We start from the raw sequence: 22,253 nt of genomic DNA on the forward strand, positions 1-22,253 counted from the left end.
CGCTCCATCTGGAAGACTTACTTTAAAAAAGAAGATTCCTGTGCCTATTCACAATCCACAAAAGTCACAATCTGTAGTGGACCTACGAATCTCTACTTTTTAAGTTTTCCAGATGATGCTAATAATCTGCCAGATTTGAGAGCAAGCTTTTGGGAATCCTTGTGGATATCCTTCTGTAGGCATAATTAATGCTAACCCTGGGCTGAGTTAGTCCTGATACTTGAAACACAATAGCCCAGCTCTTCACAATGTCACCTCCTCTGTCATATCTTGTCTTCAACTTTAATGAAACTAAACCACAAGAATGATCTAATAACTCTACTCCTATGATCATAATGAAACTACCCATTATACCACTCAATGTCCATAATATAAAATATTGAGTGAAAATTTTTTTCAGAATATATTCAAAAGTAATTACCTTTCTTCTAACAAACTGGCATGCTTCCCCCTTTTGTATAATGAGGATGATTATAAATGTATCTTGGCTCCTTTCTGTCTGAGTTATCAGGAATCTCAGAATAAATTTTTATTCTCAGACACAGCAACTTTGTTAGCCCTAAGGACTGATACTTTGTGTCCTCCTTTTTCTTTATTCTTGAATTCCTGGTGTACATCTTCATCCATTAACTTTATTAGACAAATCATCTGCAGAACAGCTTGAATCTTTAGAGTGCCTATTACATATCAATAACTATGCTAAGTGCTTTATATAAAATATTTCATTCTCAATACAAATCCAAAAGATAGACATTGTTATCAAACCACTTCCTACATGATAAAACTGTTGCTTAAATAAATTATATATTTTTCCCAACATTAAATAAATTACATATTTTGCCAGAGTACTCTTAGTAAGTGGCACATATACAATTTAAATACAGAAAAATGAACACATAAGCCAATTACCGGTCTGAGTGGAACCAGCTGGTTCATCAGAATTCAGGGTCAGAAAAATACTTCCAAAACAATCCTAGGTTTTACAATAGTGATGCTAATCTATAGGAGAAATTGGGGAGTTTAGGAATATCATAGCCTCCAGCCGCATGTCTCCTGAGCCATAATTTTTAATCTGGTGGCTAGTTTTTTAGTTTTACCAAGGCAGTCTGATCTCCAAACAAGGAGATAGTTTGTTCTGGAAAGGGACTGGTATCATCTTTGTTTCAAAGTTAAGCCATAAACTAAATTCCTCTTACAGTTAGCTTGGCCATGAATAAGCAAGAGGAGCTTGGAGGTTAGAAGTAAGATGGAATCGCCACAATGCCCATTGATAATAGACTGGATTGGAAAAATGTGGCACATATACACCATGGAATATTATGCAGCAATCAGAAATGATGAGTTTGTGTCGTTTGTAGGGACACGGATGAATCTGGAGAACGTCATCCTCAGCAAACTGACACAAGAACAGAAAATGAAACACCGCATATTCTCACTCATAGGCGGGTGATGAAAAATGAGAACACATGGACACAGAAAGGGGAGTACTAAACACTGGGGTCTATTGGGGGGAAAAGGGGAGGGCCAGCGAGAGGGGGAGGTGGGGAGGGATAGCCTGGGGAGAAATGCCAAATTTGGGTGAAGGGGAGAAGGAAAGAAAAGCACACTGCCATGTGTGTTCCTACGCAACTGTCTTGCATGCTCTGCTCATGTACCCCAAAACCTAAAATCCAATTAAAAATTTAAATAAATAAATAAAAAAGAGGGCATCCAGCTTATAAATGGCAGTCTCAAGGTCACACACATACAAGAGAAAGTTTTTGCTAACTTGAAAGACCTATGAAAACAGATAATTGTACAACTAAAAAAATGTAACAAAATATTTCATTAAATGAAAGTTGACTTCATAAAAAAAAAAGAAGTAAGATGGAGTTGGTAAGGTCAGATTTATTTCACTTTCATAATTTTTGCAAAGGTGGTTTTAATAGATTTCTAAGTGCAATGCCATTTTGGTGTGTTTTTTTTTTTTTTTTTTTTTTTGAGATGGAGTCTCACTCTGTTGCCCACCTGGAGTATAGTGGCGTGATCTCAGCTCACTACAATCTCCACGTCCTGTGTTCAATCGATTCTCCTGCCTCAGCCTCTCGAGTAGCTAGGATTACAGGCATGTGCCACTATACCCGATAATTTTTTGTTATTTTAGTAAAGACAGGGTTTCCTCAGCCTCCCAAAGTGCTGGGATTATAGGCATGAGCCACTGTGCTCAGTTGCAATGCCACTTTTATATAGCTTTATTTGCTTTATAACCTGTCAAAGATTATCTTTTCTATCAAATTCTGTCAGTCTCCTCTGAACTTTTTTTCAACCACTCTGACTTTTCGGCTTTCATATTTATCTTTGTATTGTACAATTTTAGCAAGACTTCTGCTGAGTCAGTTTAACCAGAATCCCTCACCCTTGAAATCTGATCACTCTCAATATCGAATCAAGTTCTTCCTCCCCTATTCTCCAAGTGATGTCTGATCAGTCTTAGTGCCTGCAGCAAGAATCCCATTAGATCAGTTTAGGCAAAATTCTCCTTACTCCAGATATGTCCTCTGGATTAGGGTTCTCTAGAAAGACATAACTGATATATATATATAATATGTAATACATATATATTATATAATAGCGAGTTTATTAAGTAGTATTAACTCACACGATCACAAGGTCTCACAATAGGCCATCTGCAAGCTAAGGAGCAAAAAAGCCAGTCTGAGTCCCAAAGCTAAAGAACTTGGAGTCTGATGTTCAAAGTCAGGAAGCATCCAGCACAGGAAAAAGATGTAGGATGGGTGGCTAAGCCAGTCTAGTCTTTTCACATTTTTCTGCTTGCTTTATATCCTGGCTGCCTTGGCAGCTAATTAGATTGTGCACACCCAGATTAAGGATGGGTCTGCCTTTCCCAGCCCACTGACTCCAAGGTTACTCCTCTTCAGCAGCACCCTCACAGACACACCCAGGATCAATACTTTGCATCCTTCAATCCAATCAAATTGACACTCAGTATTAACCATCACATCATCTTAGTAATGTTCTGTCCACAGACCGCCCCACCCACCCTATTCCTTGACTATACATTCCCACTTTTTCTTGTTTTATTTGGAGTGGAGCTCAATGTCTTTCCCCTGTGTAAAACTCTATTGTGAGTCTCTATACTTATCTTAACAGTCCCTCTGAATTGGCTGCCTTATCATTCTCCAACAAACGTCATGAATAAGTCTCCTCTTTAATAAATCCAAATATCCAACTATCACTACCTACAAATTTATACCTAATATATTGCTGTATCTGTTGAATACTGATTAAATTTTTTCTCAACAAATCTTAGAGATAATCAAAATTCCCTAAGTTTTGTTCCATATATGGGCTAATTATAAAATTATATAAGCAATACGATGGCTTAAAATTCTCTGGTAGGCCAGAGAATATGCATTCCACAATGCCCTTAGAGATTTCTGGTTTTGGCACTACAGAGGTTCAAACGTCTGTACCTAGTAGTAAACATGAAGCTGCAGAAGAAAATACATCTAGTATCACTGTAGAAATAGGGCCAAAAGAGAAAATATTTCAATAATAAAAACGATTCTCATTTTAAAATTTTTGCTGTTCTCATTCTTTGACTTGAAACAAAACAAAGAAGACTCCTATAGTCTCATTTTCTGCTCTATTTTTCATTTCCAGGACAAATTCACTTTGTGTCTCTAACTTCTGAGGGGAATTCCATTGTGAAGCATGTATCACTTTTGCATTTCATATTGCTTTAGTCAATGATTTGAGTTGGCATCATTTTGTCTTCAGGTAGTGTTTCATGCAGTACTCCATATCTGAATGTGAAAGAGGAGCAAAATTAAATTAAGGAAAATGAAATCAAGGAAATTAAACAATCATAGACATTAAGGCTGAACCATCTATTAAGTAACAATCTGTTTCCTTAATAAAGCAATATTGGTTCTGACTATATAAACTTAAATTGCAAAAGGCCAGTGAATACACATTAGTATATGCACAGTTCCATGCAAAATTACTCTTGTTTAAAACATCATGAAAATTATGATGCAATAGAACAATTCCTTTATAATCATTATCTTATTACCATCTATTTCATGTAGCAAGACACTGGAGTTTCTATTACATTATTAACATAGGATTTAGTTGCTCTTTTCCCTAACTCATGGCATCACAGGTCTTTGAAACATAAGTAACCTTAAGAGATCATCTACTCCAACTTGAGATTTGCATTTATGTCTTTATGAAACATTTAAATGATGACATTATTTAGATATTTAAATTATGCCTTTAATTTCCTGGGATTTGTTATCATGTATTGTAACATTCCACAAAACAGATATCTGTCTGATATTATATCCGTTTTTTAATACTCACCATTCTATATTACTTATCTAGAAATTGATTTTTATCTAGATGTTGAATCTTCAAAATTTAGCAATAAGAATGCAAACAATTCAATAAAAACAAGCAAAAAAGCCAATCAATTTGAACTGACCTTTTACCATAGAAGATGTACAAATAGCACACAGGCACATGCAAAAATGTTCAACATGACTACTCAGGAAAATAGAAATGAAAACTACAATAAGATACCACTGCATACCTGTAAGATGTAAGTCTTTTATTTATCTTTGAATAAATGTTCCTAAACTTTTAATTATTTTTCCTTTGAGATGTGGCATACTAAAATAAAATAGTTTCTCTATTCCTAGATAGCCCATATAGCATCAAACAATAAATTGTATCTGAACCTCTTACCAGCTTAGCTGTTCAAGCATTGGTCCAGAGTAAAAAAAGGGCATTGCTTAAAACATACAAACAAATAAAAACTTGACCCTTGAAAAACAAATCAGATTGTCTCTTCCTTATCATCCATTACACACAATATTATATTACATTATAACATAATTTTTAAAATTATGCATGTAGAGAAGAATGGAGGGGGAGAAAAATGACAGTTTATAAAACAAATATACTTTGGCAAATGAAATGCAAAGTTATATTAAAGAAAATATATAATGACAAATGGACTATATCCTAGAAAGACAAGGTTGGTCAAACATTTATAACTAATTGAAATTGTTCACCATGTTAAATGACTCAAACATTTTTTTAAAATGCATAATCATGTAAATAAATGAAGAAAAAACATTTGAAAAATTCAACATCCATTTCTGATAAAATGTTCAGTAGACCAGGAATAGTAGGGACTAAAAGGTAACAGAAACTTCTTATGATCGATAAAAAGCATCTGTGAAAAAAACTGTAGCTAACATCATGCTTCACAATGAAAACCTAACCACTTTCCCCTTTTGTTTAACATGTTTAACTAACTACTTTCCTTTTATGCTAAAGATGTCTAATCTCAACACTTCCATTCAACACTATGCTAGAAGTTCTAGCCAGGAAACAGGAAATAAAATGAAATAAAAGACATCAGAATTCAGAAGTAATAAGTAAAACTATCTTTATTTGTTCTAGCTATGATTATGCAAAAAGTTCTTTGAAATCTATAAAAATCTAATAAGACTAATGGCTAAGTTTAGCAGGGTTGCTTGATATAAGTTAACATAGAAGGAAAAAAGGTACCTATAATGAAGAATTTGAATTTGCAACTAGTGAAAAAGTATTATTTTCAAAGTCATAAAATACATGAAATTTTATTGACAAATTTGACCCAAAAATGTATAAGACCTATACACAGAAAACTGCAAACCATTGCTGAAAGGAATTAAAGAAGGCTAACCAAATGGAGAAATGTACCACATTCATGGATAGGAACACTTAACTTGTTAAGATTGTCAGTTATCTTCAAGTTTTTCTACAGATTCACTGCAATCTAAAGAGAAATCCAATGAGCTTAATTTTTTAATTGACATACTGATTTTTCAACCTAAATGAAAATACAAAGTACCTAGAATAGCTAATGCGACTTTGGAGAAAGAAAGTAATAATTTTGGAGGAGTTTGACTTCCTAACTTTAGGAATTAAAAAGTGTCAGTAATACAGATAACATGGCATTTCTCTTAAAGTAGCCAAATAGACAGCTGGGGTGGAATAGACAGTCCAGAAATAGATCCCAACGTTTATGATCAGCTATTTTTTTTAAATACAAATACAATTCAACAGTTAAAAAAATAGTTTTTTTTTAAACAAACCATACTGGAAAAATTGGGTTTCTTTATGGAAAAAGAAAGAAACTGCTCTACATCAAGCACTGTATTACAAAAGTTTAGAAATATGGATCATAGACCTCAGTGTATACTCTAAAGTTAAAATACTTCTAGAAAAAAATTGACAAGTAATATTTGTGACATTGTTTTAGAAAAATATTTCTTAGATATGACACCAAAGCTAAACTGTACAATAGTAATTGATTTCTACTTCCTCAATTTAAGCACTGTTCTCTACCACACACAGTTAAGAGAATGAAATAAAATGTAAAGATTCATAGACCATATTTTCAAGTCATATCTTTCATAAACAACTTGTATCCAGTATAAATATATAGAGAATCTTCAAAAGTCAATAATGAAACTCTAAATAATTCAATAAGAACAAACAAAAAAGCCAATTAATTTGAACTGACATTTCACCATAGAGGGTGTGCAAATAGTAAATACGCACATGCAAAAATGCTCAAAATAATCACTCATTAGGGAAATAGAAAGGAAAACCATAATAAGATACCACTGCACACATATTAAAATAGGTAAAAGGTAAAAGAATGATTATACCACATCTTGGTAAGGATGTAGAGCAACTGTTACACTCATTCCCTGCTAGTAGGAATGTAAAATTGCATAGCAAATTTGGAAAAGAAGCCTTCATTTTCTTAAAATTTAAACATACATCATTCCATTTCTAAATATTTACCTGAGAGAAATGAAAGCAGAGCACATGTACACAAAGAATACTTGAATGTTCTATTAGTTCATTTTTGTGCTGCTGATAAAGACACACCCAAGACCAGGAAGATTTCAAAAGAAAGGCTTAATGGACCTCTTCTGCATGGCTGGAGAGGCCTCACAATTGTGGCAGAAGGCAAGGAGGAGCAAGTAATGTCTTATGTGGATGGCAGTGGGCAAAGAGAGAGAGCTTGTGCAGGGGAGATCCTCTTTTTAAAACCATCAGATCTCATGAGGCTTATTCATTATCAGAAAAATGAATAATTACAGAACAGCATGAGAAAGACCTGCCCCATGATTCAGTTACCTCCCACTGGGTCCCTCCCACAACACTTGGGAATTCAGGATGAGATATGGATGGGGACACAGCCAAAACATATCATTCCACCCTGGCCCCTCCCAAATCTCATGACCTCACATTTCAAAACCAATCATGCCTTCCCAACAGTTCCCCAAAGTCCTAATTTATTTCAGCATTAACTAAAATGTCCACAGTTCAAAGTCGTCCTAGATACAATGTGGGTACAGACATTGGGTAAATACAGCCATTCCAAATGGGAGAAATTGGCCTAAACAAAGGGCCTACAGGTCCCATGCAAGTCTGAAATCCAGCAGGGAAGTCAAATCTTAAAGCTCCAAAATGATCTCCTTAGACTGCATGTCTCACATCTAGGTCATATTGGTGCAAGAGGTGGGCTGTCATGGCCTTAGGCAGCTTCACCCCTGTGGCTTTCCTTTCATGGGCTGGTGTTGAGCATCTGTGGCTTTTCCAGCTGCACGCTAGAGCTGCAAGCTGTTAGTGGATCTACCATTCTAGGGCCTGAAGGATGGTGGTCCTCTTCTCACAGCTCCATCAGGCAGTGCCCCAGTGGGGACTCTATGTGGGGGATCTGACCCCATACTTTCCTTCTACACTGCCCTGGCAGAGGTTCTTCATAAGAGACGCACACCTGCAGCAAACTTCTGCCTGGGCTTCCAGTAGTTTTCATACATCTTCCGAAATCTAAGCAGAGCTTCCCAAACCTCAATTCTTGACTTCTGTGCACTGGAAGGCTCAACACCAAGTGGAAGCTGCCAAGACTTGGGGCTTCCACCCACTGAAGCAACAGCCTGAGCTATATGTTGGCCCCTTTCAGTCATGGCTGGAGTGACTGGGATGCAAGGCACCAAGTCCCTAGACTGCATACAGCAGAGGGACCCTGGGCTAGGCCCACAAAACCATATTTTCTTCCTAAACCTTCAGATCTGTGATGAAAGGGGCAGCCACAAATGTCTCCGACATGTCCTTGAGACATTTTCCCCATTCTCTTAGTGATTAACATTCAGCTTCTTGTTATTTATGCAAATTTCTGCAACCACCTTGAATTTATTTTCAGAAAACAGGGTTTTATTTTCTATCACGTTGTCAGGCTACACATTTTTCAAATTTTTATGCTCAATTTCCCTTTTAAAACTGGATGCCTTTAATAGCACCCAAGTCACATCTTGAATGCTTTGCTGCTTAAAAATTTCTTCTGCCAAATACCTTAAATCATCTCTCTTAGAGTCAAAGTTCCTCATACCCTAGGGAAGGGCAAAATGCTGCCAGCATCTTTGCTAAAACATAGTAAGAGTCCCCTCTGCTCCACTTCCCAAGTTCCTCATTTCCATCTGAGACCACCTCAGCCTGGACTTTATTGTCAATATCACTACCAGCATTTTGGGGAAAGCCAATCAATAAGTCCCTAGGAAGTTCCAAAGTTTCCCACAGTTTCGTGTCTTCTACTGAGCCCTCCAAACCGTTCCAAGCTCTGTGTGTTACCCAGTTTCAAAATTCCTTCCACATTTTTGGGTAGCTTTTCAGCAGTGCCCTATTCTACTAGTACCAATTCACTGTATTAGTCTGTTTTCATGCTGCTGATAAAGACTCAAGACTGAGAAAGTTACAAAAGAAAGAGGTTTAGTGGCCTCACTGTTCCACATGGCTAGGAAGGCCTCACAATCATGGTTGAAGGAAAGGAGGAGCAAGTCACATCTTACATGGATGGCACCAGGCAAAGAGAGAGAGCTTTTGCAGGAGAGCTCCTTGTTTTAAAACCATCAGATCTCATGAGACTTATTCACTATCACAAGAACAGCATGGAAAAGACTTGTCCTCATGATTCAGTTACCTCCCACCAGGTCCCTCCCACAACATGTGAGAATTAAAGATGAGATTTGGGAGGGAACACAGCAAAACCACATCAAATGTGAATGTTTTATAGCACTATTGTATTAGCCAAAACTGTGCAAATACCCATCAACAGATGTTGGTGCATCCATAAATGGAATACTCTTCAGCAATAAAATGGAACAAACTATTGATATACACAACAATAAAGATGAATCTCTAAATAATTATACTGCATTAAAGAAGCCAGATAGTAAGAATCCATATTGTACAATTCTATATGAATGAAATTCATACTAATCCATAGTGACTACAAGCATATCACTTTCAGACTGGATTTAGGGTGACAAGGATGAATGGTGCGACATAACGGGAATATGAAGGAACTTTTTGGAATGGCAGATATGTTCATCATGTTCAAAGGTTCATTAGGATATTTTCACTAATATATACAGTTGTTATAACATAAAAACAACACTAAAAAATGAGAAGTCTATTGTATTTCATACTTCAGTAAAGCTGGTTAAAAATACTTACTGTAATATATAAAATATATTGGTCTATACCACACACAAAAATATGATAAAAACATGAAGGACAAATGTTAATTTAATTATTCCACAATGCAAATATATCAAAACCTTATATTGTGCCCCACAATTGACAATTAGGAATAAAATTTTATAAACATAAAAATTTCTTAAAATAGTAAAAAGTTGGATTTCCATCTTCTAGGAAATTATAAGCAACAGATGTTGCCAAGGTAGGGTAGAAAAGTCATAATACTTCCTAGGCCAAACCTTATTAGCCAATGTAAAAGCATCTTCCACCACTATTTCTTTTTTTAGTATTTTGGAAGAAACATGATTAAAGACATGAGGTTCAAACAATATTTTTTGTTACATATATGAAGTGGGGTTGAGAATGAAAGTTGAAGAAAGATTTAGAAAAGAAACTAAATTAATTGGGGACAAGTTAAGACATTAAAATCAAATTAGAATTTTGATATGTACTAAAAAGGCCTATGAAGGTCCCTAAAATACGAAATTCAGGGCAGTAGTTTTCTCGGGAGTTAAGGGGCTAGTAGAAACTGTATACTAAAGATGATAAGGAGGAAAAAGGGACTGGAAATGCATGAGTAGAAGGGAAGAAAACTCATTCAATCCAGATGTGAAATCTGATATTTCTATTAAGGCTATCCCAGGATGAACTGACTGAATATTGCTAAATGTTACCTAATAGAAATCTAATTTAAGATTTATATTCCAGAAAACCTTTAAAATCCAAAGAAGGATTGTGTGTGTGTGTGTGTGTGTGTGTGTGTGTGTGTGTCCTTGTGTTTAGGTAAAAACTTCTACCTTGACATATGTATCCATAGATAAAGGCACAATTTTGTAAAAATTTGGCATTTTATTTTACGTTAAACAGAAACAGATATAGTACACAGATTTGTAAGACAGAATTTGACATGACAATTGTTTTTATATGCTATACAAGTTCTGAACTTTACTCCAGAATATACGTTATATAGATACTACCCAATAACTTATACCTATCATTTATACCCTGCTGATTTCCAAAATGAAGCACCTGCAACTCACCCTAACATATATAATTTTAATTAAATGAACTAGGAAGAAATGAATAAAGAAAACATTACCAGATTGAATTTTTCAATGTAAAATTTACCTGTGTCCTCTGACATCTGTAAACATCAAATTTAAGTGAAAAAAACATTTTATCACAACAAATTTCAAATTACATAAGATAGAGCTACCTACAAGTAGCATTGGTAGTGCCATTAATCTATTTCTAATAATGATTTTATGAAATATAAATTTTTAAATCATGTCTCTTTTAAGGGCCTACAACCTAATTGGAGTGTGTATCCTTTCAAATAATTTTGTAAGATTCCTAGTAAACACAGCTTGCCTTGCTTCTTTTTGGTAAAGGCCTTGGGAAATGGCCAGGACAATTATATGGATATTCCCAATATTTCACTTTCAAGAGTAAATCAGTTAGGATGATAAGTTATGTGGCCATTCTATGAATGGCTTCACTTGTAAGATTCAGTGGCAAATTTCACGAGGCATATAGATGTCCAAAAGCACCATAGTTCTTAGAATTGTTAAATGGTAGGCCCCCTTTAAAAATTAAGCTTAATTTCTTTTAATTGATAAAAATCAAAGAGGAAGAAAAATACTGATGTGTACTAAAAAAGGCATATGAAAAGTCTAGAATATCCCAGTTATGTTATTTGTATTTGTCTTAGGAAAGTTCTTTTCTCTAACACTTCTTTCCCTCTCACGGCACCATATTTGTTCTTTAGAACACCTGTTATTATTATAAGCAAATGTCCTCATATTTAAATATATAACCATAGTCCTGGCACAGTGCCTACTGATAGCAATATGGATAAAGTTTTACATGTTGAAAATTCATTCATAAGAATGTTAGAAATAAATATGCATTTCTTTCCGTATATCAAATCTGTTATTTCGTTGCCTCATTTGAAATTTTATTTTTGGTGGCTAAGAAGACTCTACATCAGAACCCTAGTGAGAGAGAAATAATTGGGTCCCAGGCACAGGGCAGGAAGCTCATGTGGCACAATAAGAGGCTGATTGGCAACAGACAAGAACAGAAGCTGCAGAATTCTTATATTCATCCAATTTTATGAGGTCAACAAACAATAGGACTGTGTTTGTGGACCTGACTTTTTATTTCTGCTTGTGTTAGTAAAAAGGCAAAAATATTGGTTCCTTTTCAGAACACTTAATTATTAATATGCACAAAATTTCAATTTTTCAGAAATGCAGAGTCGATCTACATATTAAGGTAGGCTTTAAAAGAATCCTTCAATTTTCTGGTGCAAGATACATGGATGCACAAATACTAAACTGTCTCCCTATGTATGGACCATGCTGTGAGGCAGCACCAGGGTGCAGGCTGTGGAGGCGAGATATTTATTCTGGGACATTGTTAATGGGATGATCAGAGGAGGCCAAGAACAATTGCTGGTGCTGGATGCCAGATCCAAGTATGATTAGAAGTTCTAAATGGAGACTGCCTGAGACAGAAAAATCAATAAGAACTGGAAAAGCACTGTGTGAAGTAGGTCAAATACGATTAAGAGTAGAAACTAGGAGCAATTTGTGAGCATTCAAGTTCAATAATTATGTAGTTGGGAAAGAGTTCATAACACTAAAATGCTGAGTAGGGACATATATTTAAGCCAAGAAATGCCTTCTTTCCAAACATTGTTTATTTTTTTCATCATAATGTGATCTATTCAGCACCCAAGTGGTTAAATTAAACAATAGTAATCATTTCGTCTGCTTAATAAGGAAAATAAACTGTTTTGTTTTTCTTCTTTTGCTACATTATTTAGACACATGAAAAGTCAGTTGAGTTTTTGTCCACCTACTACAACCAGAGCTTATTCACAACTTTCCTTTTTTGCATATATAATTGCAACTTTTATTTCAGATTCAGGGGTACATGTGCAGGTTTGTTGCATGGATGTATTGCATGATGCTGAGGTTTGCGGTACAAATGATCTTATTACCCAGGTAGTGACCCAATAGTTTTTCAACCCTTGCCCTCTTCCCTCCCAACGCCAGTAGTCCCCAGAGTCTATTACTGCCATCTTCATGTCTATAATTCCCAGTGTTTAGCTCCCACTTATAAGTGAGAAAATGTGGTATTTGGTTTTCTGTTCCTTAATTTGCTTAGGATAATGGGCTCCAGCTGCATCTATGTTTCTGCAAAGGAAATGATTTCATTCTTAAAACCACTTTCATTACTTATTGAATATTTATTATGTTCTAGGTAATGGTGAACAACAGAAAAACAAAACAGAAAATACACATCTTTTATGGAGCATAGGTTCTAGACAAAAGTCCAGATAATACACAAAGTAAATAAGTAAAGAGATACGTGCTAGAAAATTACGAACATCAAGAGTAAGATATAAAACAGAAAAAGCAGTGGACGCTGAAATTTTTGATTGATTGAGAGGAAAGTCTCACTGAAAATGTGACATATGAGTGAGGACAGGAAGGAAGGGAGGTGGCAAAGACGTGGGTATCTGAGCAAAGAGCATTCTAGCCTACGGGCACAGCTGGCGCAAGGCATCAGGTGGGACAATGCTTGACCTATTATTAGAGGCACATTTGTGTTCAAAACACATGAATGGAATAAGAAGTCAGAGAAGTGACTGGGTAAGATTGTATTAGAGATTATGAAAACCCTTGTAAGGTTAACAAACATTAGCTTGGCCTTCAATCAGTGAGATGAATGGCAATTACAGCATTTTAAACAGAGAAGTGATATGCCTTGTTTTTTGAAATGTACTAGTCATGCTTTAATAAGATGGTTCAGGCTGATATACTGGCATAGACATGGAAAAAGAATGGAAGCAGAGAAACCTGTGAAGAGGGCATTATGAAATGAAAGCAAGAGTTGAGAGTGACTTGGACCAGTATGGTAGCACAGGAGGTGGTTAGAAGTGATCAGACTCTGGATCTGTATTAAAAGAGAAATAGTTGAATTTGCCTGTGTGGGTGAGTGTAAGATAGAAGAGTAAAGATAAATGTACAGCTTCTGGCCTGAAAGATAGAATTTCCATTAAGTAAGATTAGGAAGACTCACAAGAAGAAAAACTTTGGAGGGAATAATAGGAGCTCAGTTTTGTACATATTACATTTGGTACACTCTTTTAACATCTGAATGATCTCTTCCAGATTGTTATCCTTTTAGAGCTAGAGAACTCTTACTCCAACTACATCAGGCCTCAACTGCTATCTAACAAGCAAGATTCACACTTTGCATGGTCCATATCTGACTATTCTGTGTGTATACAATGATCCAAAATACCCATAAGCCAGGAGTGGGAATGTCATTGGGAAACTCCTCAATTTGTGCTGGACACAGGTGTGTGCTGGGATGAGAGATCACTGGAATGATAGTTGGGGACACTATACGCTGCCATCTCCTATGAAAGTATGTATGTTTTCTTGATAATATAAAAGAAAAAGGCCAGGTGCAGAGTGGCTCACACCTGTGATCCCAGCACTTTGAGAGGCCGAGGCAGGCAGATCATGAGATCAGGAGTTCGAGACCAGCTTGGCCAACATGGTGAAACCCCATCTCTACTAAAAATACAAAATTAGCCAGTGCATTGGCACACAGCTGTAGTCCCAGCTACTCAAGAGGCTGAGGCAGGAGAATCACTTGTACCCAGGAGGCGGAGGTTGCAGTGAGCCAAGGTTGTGCCACTGCACTCCAGCCTGGGCAACTAAGCAAAACTTAGTCTGAAAAAAACAAACAAACAAAAAATGAGAGTGAAAAAGGAAAGAAAGAAAAAGAGAAAGACATCACTATCTAGTTAGTATTACTCTTTTATTATTTTGTTTATCCCATTTTCCAGTCCTCTTAGAATACAGACCCTCAGAAAGCATAGTCCTTGTCTATCTTGTATAAGGAGCCAAGAACAATGTCGATGACAATAAAATCCTATGGAAAACTAATCAATTATATGTTTATGTTAACTAAAAATTTGTTCCGTACTTTAGAGAATTACTGTTTTGCATATAATAATATGATATGGTTTGGATATGTGTCCCCTCCAAATCTCATGTTTAAATGTAATCTCCAGTTGAAGTGGGGCCTGGTGAAAGTTTTTGGATCATAAGAGTGGATCCCTCATGAATGGCTTAGCACCATCTCCTTGGTGATGAGTGAGTTCTTGCTCACTTAGTTCTCTGAAGATCTGATTGTTTAAAAGAGTTAGGGAACTCCCAATTCTCTTCCACATGACATGCTGACTCCTGTTCACCTCTGTCATAATTAGAAGCTTCCTGAGGCCTCACAAGAAACAGATGGCAGCATCGTGCTTCCTATAAAGCTTGCAGAACCATGAGCCAATCAAATTTCTTTTCCTTATAAATCACCCAACTTTAGGTGTTTCTTTGTTAGCAGTGCAAGAATGGACTAACACATAGCAATTTTCTACAAAATGAAAGATTTAGCTGCAAAGTAGTAGAGGGTGTAACTACAGTGTATCAAAATTACACATTATTTTTCAAAACTTAATTTTATATACTATTTAGCACAGGTCTTTTAGGCAGAGATGTGACATGGTTAAGTTTATATTTTAGACCTCTCTGGAGGCAGAAGCTCTAAACCATAGACTCAAGGAAAAATATATACAAATTTTAAAAATTCAGTCTAATAACTGTCCTAGAAGTAAAAGTTTAGCAATTTGGACATTTACTATCCCATTGCTAATTTTAATGTTATAATTTTCTTTATCTCAGATCCCTCCAATATGATTACTCTCTCCAGGATCATTTTGCCATTATATGCTGATAACATGAATCATCTCTTGTTTTTGAAGTGAACAGGATTATTTTACTTTTTCTTTGTTTTAGGAAATGACGAAAACTCAAACTTGGCAGACAGCTTTACAAAACTCTTTTTTAGTCACTTTACGATTTTAATCATTATCAATGAATATAATGTTCTAATAAACTTTAATAAAATGTAGGACTACATAACTCAAATTTTCAATTTTCACTTTTTTTTTTTTTTTTTTTTGGTATTCTGTCCTCAGACAAACATGGAGAACATAGAGAAGAATGGAATTTGAGCTTTGCTCTTCCTTGGCTTCCATGGCTTGTACTCTGGGTCTTTGTGCCCCCTTGTGGTTCACAGATCCCTTAGAAGAGAAATAAAACTAGGTCTTGTCCATTTTGGCAATATTTCTGCTGGCACCTCTCTCCTTCCTTCAAAACTATTGCTTTCTTTGTCCTCTCCAGGATTTTTCTTTTTAAAAACTTGTAGTAAACAGCACATAATAGAAAATTTACTGTCATAACCATTTTTAAGTGGACAATAGGCTCATGCTAACTATATGCACCTTGTGCAATAGATCTGTAGAACATTTTTATCTTGCAAAACTGAAACTCACTGTAACAACTGCCCTTTCCCCTCATCCCCAGCCCAAGCAACTGCCATTCCACTTTCTGTTTCAAAGGGTTTGATTACATACCTCATATAAGTGGAATCTTGAAGCATATGTTTTTGGGGGATGGGATTATTTCACTTTGCATAATGTCCTCAAGGTTCATCCATGTTGTAGCATGGGACAGGATTTAATTCTTTTTCAGGCTGAATAGTATTACGTTGTATATATTTACTGTGTGTTCATCAATGGGCATTTAGGTTGTGTCCACCTCTTAGCTATTGTGAGTAATACTGCAATAAATCTCTTTGAGATCCTGCTTTCAATTCTTTTGAACATATACCCAGAAGTGGAATTCCTCAATCATATGGTAGAGTCATGCATCAGTTTATGACAGGTATACATTCTGAGAAATGCATCATTAGGGGATTTTGTTATTGTTGGAACATCATAAGAGTGTGTTTTCACAAACCTAGATAAGACCTACTAGGCATCTAGGTTATATGGTACAGCCTATTGTTCCTAGACTACAAGCCTCTACATCATGTTACTATACTGAGTACTGTAGGCAATTGTAACACAATGGTAAGTACTTGTGTGTCTAAAAATATATAAAAATAGAAAAGATACAGTAAAAAAATGTATTATAATATATGGAACAAATATTGTAAATGTGTTCTACTGTTAACCAAAACATTATATGATACATGACCATAGTTCCAATTTTAAATTTTGAGAGACTTCTATACTGTTTTTCATTAATGGCTACACCATTTTACATTTCCACTAACACTGCACAAGGGTTGAATTTCTCCATATCCTTACCAACCCTTGCTATTTTCTGTTTTTGTTTTGTTTATTCATAGTGGCCATCCTAAAGGATATAAAGTGTTGTCTCACTGTGGTTTTGATTTGCATTTTCCTTATGATTAGTGATGTTGAGTATCCTTTCATGTGCTTGTTGATCATCTGTACAACTTCTTTAGATAAATGTTTATGCAAGTTCTTTGCCCATTTTCTAATTGGATATTTGTTTTATTTTGCCATTAAGTTGTAGGGTCTTATTATATTCTGGATATAAATGCCTTATAAGGTATATGACTTTCAAATACTTTCTCCTATTTCATAGATTGCCTTTGCACTCTTGATTTTTTTCTTTACTGTGAAGGACTTTTTTTAGTTTGATGTAGTCCCATTTGTCTATTTTTGCATCTGTTGCCTGAACTTTGGGGTGATACCCAAAAAATCATTGCCGAGGCCCATATCAAGAGGCTTTTTTCCTGTGTATTTTCCAAGGATGTTTATGATTTCAAGTTATTATCAAGAGGCTTTTTTCCTGTGTATTTTCCAAGGATGTTTATGATTTCAAGTTATATGTTTAAGTCTCTATTCTATTTTGAATCAATTTTAATATATAATGTAAGGTAAGGGTCCAATTTCATTTTTAAGCATGTGAATAACCAGTTTTCCCAGCACCATTTTTTGAAGAAACTGTCCTTTGCCCTTGTGTAGTCCTGAGACCCCTGTTGATGATCATTTGACTATATATGTAAGGAGTTTTTACAGACTCTCTATTCTGTTCCATTGATCTATATGTCTGTCTTTATGCCAGTATCATACTGTTTTAAATATTATAACTTTGTAATATGTTTTTAAGTCAGGGAATGTGAGGCTGCCAGCTTTATTTTTCTTTCTGAAGATTGTTTTGCCTATTTAGATTTCTTTGAGATTTTATATGAATTTTAGAATTGGACTTGCCACTTCTGCAAAAAAATGTCATTGAGATTTTGTTAGAGATTGCATTTAATCCAAGGATTGCTTTAGATAGTATGCATATTTTAACAATATTAAGTCTTTAATGAACATGAGATATTTATTTATTTCTGTTTGTTTAAATTTCTTTCATAAATGATTTGTCATTTTCATTGTAAAAAGTCTTTTGATACCTTTATTTCTAAGAATTTTATTCTTTTTGGTATTATTGCAAATGGAGTTGCTTTCCTAATGTCCTTTTCATAAAGTTTGTTTTTGGTGTATATCAACACATCCAATTTTTGTACTTCGATTTTATATCCTGTAAGTTTGCTGTCTTAGTAAGTTCTAACAGTTATTTCTGTGTGTGAAATTATTAGGGTTTTCTACATGTATAACCATGTCATCTGAGAACAGAGATAATTTTACTTCTTTCCTTTAAAATTTGGATGCCTTTTACTTCTTTTTAAGCCTAATTGCTGTCACTTTCACTTACAACATACCCAAGCTCCTTAGGATGATATTTGAAGCTCTGATCCAGTCTCCACTGGCCTAATTTTCTTCTACTCCCTGCCTCACATTTTATTCCCTGGAAAAAAAAGACATGTTTTCTTGATTTATGCCTTAGTTCCAAACCAGCTCCCTCCCACTGCCACTCTTATTCCACTAAAGCTCATACTTTCTAAGTACATGAATTGGCTACTTTAAGGACCCCTTCCATCTTTGCATCAGGCTAAGTGCCTGCCTCTAGGTTCCCAAAGCTGATACAGAGAAAAGACAAGAAACTGGTGAAGTACTGATACTCGAGTATACCAAAGCAAAGTGGATTTTTCTAAGTTTTACCTCTAGGAACTCAGGTAAGTCACTCCTTTATTCCTATAAACTTCAGTGTCTTCATTTGTATTATGGAGATAAAAATAGTATCTATCATAGGAAGTTAAAAAGAATAAATAAGATGAAGCCTCAAAGTTGCCATAATTTTTATCATCACTAGTATGTACCTGGTTTTCCACTCTCAGGTCCCATTTATTTGAGCATTTATTAGGTTTTCAATAGTTGTTGGCTGAAGTTCCTCTTTTTTGCATAACTGACATTATTTTTAAAGAGATATAAAAACTACATGTTGTCAAATAGTAGATGCTACAAAAATAAAAAATTATCGTAATTATAGTGATCTGTCTCAAAGTTTTTCTTCCAGTAGTTATCTAGATATGTTATGTAGATATTGGTTAAATTTTCTTGAATAAAAAGTTTTAGAGGCAATAAGTGAAAATTATTGTTGATGAAATATTACTCCTCTCAAGCCTAATTAAGCTATAAAATCTGCTTAGCTCTACCGGGAAAAAATAGATTGGTTTTAAATCTTTAAAAATTATGATGTTTATATTTTATGTAATCAAAAAGAAAAAAGAAGTATCTGATTTTACTTTGCCTGTAAACAAAATGGATGCAAAACAGGCATATTCAGTGATTTTCCACTAATAGCCATCAGAAACTGATCTCAAACTTCCTCTCTAATCTTTTCATTCAACACCAGCTTTCTTTGTATTCTGTCTGGGTCATTTATCAACCATTCCACACCGCTAACTCCAACCCATTCCTACCTGTCTCAATCTCAGCAGATGATTTCACTTTATGCTTACATAAGAAAATAAATACCATAAGACTCCCCCAACTTTCTATCCCTCCGTGACACTTTCAAATAGTCTTCTTGCCTGCTAAGATGGCTCTCCTCCTGTGTCCCTGATCACAGTGATTCACTTTTCTTTTGTTAGAGGATGTTCACCAAGCACTTCTTTATAAAATAATTTATGATCTTTCAGCTCATTCATCAAAAAATTATATGTGTACTAAATTTGGTACTGAAAAGAGAACCTTCCAAACAAAGAGTTTTACAGTCACATTCATTATACCTTTGGGTTCATCTTTATCTGGAAACTATGTTTTCCTGATAGCACCGGACTTGATCTTTGCTCTCATGTGCTGTCTTACTTCAAGAATCTACTGCTAGGCCGGGCGCGGTGGCTCAAACCTGTAATCCCAGCACTTTGGGAGGCCGAGGCGGGTGGATCACGAGGTCAACAGATCGAGACCATCCTGGTCAACATGGTGAAACCCCGTCTCTACTAAAAATACAGAAAATTAGCTGGGCACGGTGGCGCGTGCCTGTAATCCCAGCTACTCAGGAGGCTGAGGCAGGAGAATTGCCTGAACCCAGGGGGCAGAGGTTGCGGTGAGCCGAGATCACGCCATTGCACTCCAGCCTGGGTAACAAGAGCGAAACTCCGTCTCAAAAAAAAAAAAAAAAAAAAAGAATCTACTGCTAAAAGAGACAGGGAATAAAAAATAGTCTCATTTTCTATCTCAGCAAATCCTGGCTCCTTTATATTACCTTTAAATACCTCATGAAGATTGAATAATAACTTCTTTACATGATATCTCTCTATCTGTACTTTATTATTAGCAACTAACGAAGCCTGCTGGCACTTTTGACATTCTGTCTGGAAAATGCCTAAAACAGATCTGTCAGTTCAGTAGGAGACTTCTTGACTCACATGTTGGGCACCTGGGCAGGAGTGGCTGGAACAGTGGAGGCAAGGTGGGCCTCTGTTCATATTTTCTCCACATAAGGAGGTTTGGCTTCTTCATAGCATGGCAGTCTTAGGATGTCAGACTTCTCATGTCGCGGCTGTATTTTCCCAAGAAAAATTTCAAAAGACAGAAATGGTAAATTACCAATTTCCTTTGTTCTAGGCCTGGAAACTGCTACAGAATTAGTTCCAGCATATTCTACTTGTCAAAGCAGTCAGAGACCCTGCTCAGGTTTAACAAGAAGGAACACAGCCTCTCCAAAGTATGAATATCAAATAATTTGCAGCTACCTTTCACTGCCCATATTTAATCCATTCTCTCCCCTTCCCCATTCTACTGAGTGAAGTCCTGTATCCAGCCGTGTAATTGACAGGTCCATGTGGATGTCCCAAAAGCATCTGACCAGACAGAAGCCAAACACACTTCTTCAGTGTTTTCCTGCAGTAGTGAAAGACTGTCACTTACCAAAAAATTGGAAGTTATCTTTGAAACTTCTCACACACTGTTTGCAATGCATCACCAACTTCTAATGATTTTACCTCATATGTATCATTATTTGCTATTTATAATCTGCTGAACATCCTGTCTAGAACTATTTCTTGAGAACAATTTATCATTCAGATAGAAAAAGAATTGTTAAAAAAACACAATTCTCTGAGAACTGCTTATTTCTTGTTTACAAAGCCAAGAGTCAGCAAGAATCTACGCATTTCTCCCCTCCACTTTAATTAAAAGCTGCATAATTTTAATTAATGTCCTACAAACCATATGAATTAAAAAATTGTAGGAGGAAGAAAAGATGGTATTTTTCTATGGAAGAATAAATTGCCACTTATTTCTTGGACAATAAACTGCACTTTGTAACAGAGTTTGCATAAAGCTTTAAGATAGATAACTTTGCCAATTTTAGGAAGCTGTACTTTCTGACTGTGAACTACACCACTGAAGTTATGTAACGTTGAGGTTTGATTTCAACATGATTTGTCATTTAGCTGATTTATTTTCATCACATTTCTATTAAACTTGTTTTTTTTTTAACTTTTGTCCTAGGAATGTACCAAACTAGGCATACTTCTGCTTATGAAAGGGAGATGAACCACTTGCCCTTCCATTTTAATCTCCCTTCCCTCTATTAAATATGTTTCTTACCAAGCTGAGGTCTAGTTTTCAATCTCTGGTCTAAGCTTTCCTGCCATGGGTAGGCTGCCTTCTAACTCTTGGTGGGTAGGAATATTTCAACTGTTATTAGGTTTGCAGTAGGACACCATACACAAATTAGAATTTTTCTAACTTTAAAAGGAATGAATACTGAGTGTATGTCTGTGTCTATATGTAAATATATACATACATTTAGCTTATAATAAAATCTGATTTGTTACTTGTTTAAATTTGTGGAATGCTATGCACTCATCACAAAAATAGTAACTACTCTTATTATATTGTGTTTTATATCAAATCGTGTTTATAATAGTAGTTACTATTTTTGTGATGAGGGTGCAACATTCCACAAATTTAAACAAGTAACACCATATTGCAATTATTCTATCATTTTTGCAGATTTAAAAAGCTTAGTCTCTGTGTTTAAGTAACTTTCAAGTCACATAGTAAATGGCAATCTGGAATGGACTTTACAGTTCAGCTTTTTTGATCATACCACGTGAATCTCATATCACCATGGAACCATTATTTGTGCCTCTGTCATAGCCCACATCACACCTCTGCCATGTACTTAAATTATTTATAAACAGGCTTGTCTTTTCCACTATATTTTATTGTCTATATTTCCCTACTTAATAGCTTTTAACATTGCAAAATTTATGACTTCACTATTTCTCGTTTCTCGTGTATGCAAAATGTGGAGGCTGAATTAGAAAGACTCTGTGGTCCCTTTAAA

This window comes from Callithrix jacchus, chromosome 9 (assembly GCF_049354715.1).
Source record: "Callithrix jacchus isolate 240 chromosome 9, calJac240_pri, whole genome shotgun sequence".
In the NCBI taxonomy this organism is placed as follows: Eukaryota; Metazoa; Chordata; class Mammalia; order Primates; family Cebidae; genus Callithrix; species Callithrix jacchus.